Raw genomic sequence first — 2,424 nt, 5'->3', positions numbered from 1 at the left:
GACTCACAACTCGGTAGTATTTTTGTCACTTAGGCAAGTACTGGACTGCAGCTAAGCCCCCGAGTGGGAGGATCGCTCACCACTCGGTAGGATTTTTCAAACTTAGGCGAGTACTGGACTGCAGCTAAGCCCCCGAGTGGGATGGTTGCTCACCACTCGGTAGGATTTTTCAAACTTAGGCGAGTACTGGACTGCAGCTGAGCCCCCGAGTGGGAGGATCGCTCACCACTCGGTAGGATTTTTCAAACTTAGGCGAGTACTGGACTGCAGCTAAGCCCCCGAGTGGGATGATTGCTCACCACTCGGTAGGATTTTTTAAACTTAGGCGAGTACTCACTAGTAGAAAAACACCTATTAGTCCCGGTTCATAAGGGCCTTTAGTCCTGGTTCATGAACTGGGACTAATGGGTCGTTACTAATACCTCCCCCCTTTAGTCCCGGTTCTAACATGAACCGGGACATATGGTCCTCCATGTGGCCGGTGCGCCGAGCCCAGGCAGGGGGGCCTTTGGTCCCGGTTGGTGGCACCAACCGAGACCAAAAGGCATCCACGCATTAGCATTCCAGTGGCTGGGGTTTTTGTTTTTTTTTGAAAGGGGGGGGGTTGGGGGTTTTGGAGGTTAATTTAGGTGTTTCAAACATTGTGTTAGCTAGCTAATTAATAGAGAGAAGTGTCCTCTTTTATGTCCGTGCTTGGTCGACGCTACGTACTATATATATATACATATAGCCCTCGACACGCTAGCTAGTAAGAAAATGAAGGGAACCATCGAGTACAGAAGTTCGTCATGCATACCGAGAGAAATGATCGATCGACCTCTCCTTCTCCGAGAGATTGGTCGAACAACAAGTTTTCGTATCATGTACGTCCGACGCTACTGGCTACATACATGTACAATATATAAGATCTCTCAATTACAGTCCCCTAGCATTTGAAATCAACTTCCACATGGTATTCTCCGGCTTTATTGATGACGTGGTCAAGAAAGAATCCCGCCAATTCCTCTTGAATTGCTTTCATGTGATCTGGTTCTAGGAGTTCATTCCGCATCTGCCACGTCTAATTTGAAGAAGGGGGTTAATTAATACATATTTATGAATGAAACTCAACAGAAATAATGGTGTAATAAAATGAAATAGTGAATATTATTAATTGCTTACACACTTCATATTGTCTTTGAGAGTAGCCCCGCTTGTTTTTCAAAGTTGCGTTGTGGATGAACTCGCACACGTAGTATCCACAGAAATCATTCCCTTGTTCCTGCCACAAGCACTTTACGAGAAATAGAGGTCAATCAAACTGATAATGAAGCATTATAAATGGCATTGATGAAAGTATAGCTATAGAATCAACGGGAGATGCGCACAACTAGCTAGCCAGTAGTACTTACTTTCAGGTATGTATATCGCAGCTCCTTCGGCAGTCCCGGTGCTTGTGCAATGAACTGTTTCCAAACCCTGCAAGACAAAGAAAATAATTATTATTACTTGAGATATCGGGAAATGAACAAAAAGTTGCCGATATGGTGTGATAATGATCGATTGAACTTACTTGCTGAGCATTTCAGTTATGTCCGCATAGGTGTTGGGATCTTTCCGTCTCGAGTCTAAGACGGTTACTAGTCCACACTCAAGCTTAATCTCCAGAAGAATATAGTGGAAACTGCACACGCATGCATAACTCATCAATTACATTACTATAACCTCGCTCGAGTAATAAGGGAAACCGAATATGCAAACGATCAGTAACACTCACTTGCCGTTGTAAGGAGAGAGTATGATATCTTTGTTTTGATTTTTGACCAACGATTGTAGCAAGTTGTCCTTGGCCTCTTTGACGTGCTTTTCAACCAGAAATACATCTATAATATTTGTGTTAATGAACCCAATATCATAGATTTCATTTTTTTGCACTCGACGATCTTCAATCTGCATAATATATTGAGGATAATTAATTATAAATACATGCAATGAATGAGCCGAGCTATATATAGAGACTTAATGACAGAAATAGTACTTACAGGCAGTAGCAAAAGACCGTTAATTTATCGAGGGCCTTTTGATTGAAGAACGCGAAGAACTCCTCAAATGGAACACACAACAGATCAGTTCCAACAAGGTCGTGCTCCTCTTTAATGTGCAGATACAAACTATTCCCCCCTCAGACTCTCTGCAGGTTTTCATGTACCAAGTATGGAACCTTCGCATCATTGTTGTTAGAGATTTTTCATCTTTGACGAGAGGTTTCCCGTACTTGTATCTATGTTCTTCCACCATCATGTAATCAGGAAGTGCATCGTCAGGCAGGTAATCTTGTAGATTGCCATAACCGGCCACCATCCCCGGAACATTAGCGACGATGTTGCCGCTAGACACATTGAGCGGGGGGCACGATTGGTTTGCTTGTTCGCCGAGCTGGTCATT

This window comes from Triticum dicoccoides, chromosome 7B (assembly GCF_002162155.2).
Source record: "Triticum dicoccoides isolate Atlit2015 ecotype Zavitan chromosome 7B, WEW_v2.0, whole genome shotgun sequence".
Classification (NCBI taxonomy): Eukaryota; Viridiplantae; Streptophyta; class Magnoliopsida; order Poales; family Poaceae; genus Triticum; species Triticum dicoccoides.
This window is presented reverse-complemented; position numbering follows the sequence as displayed.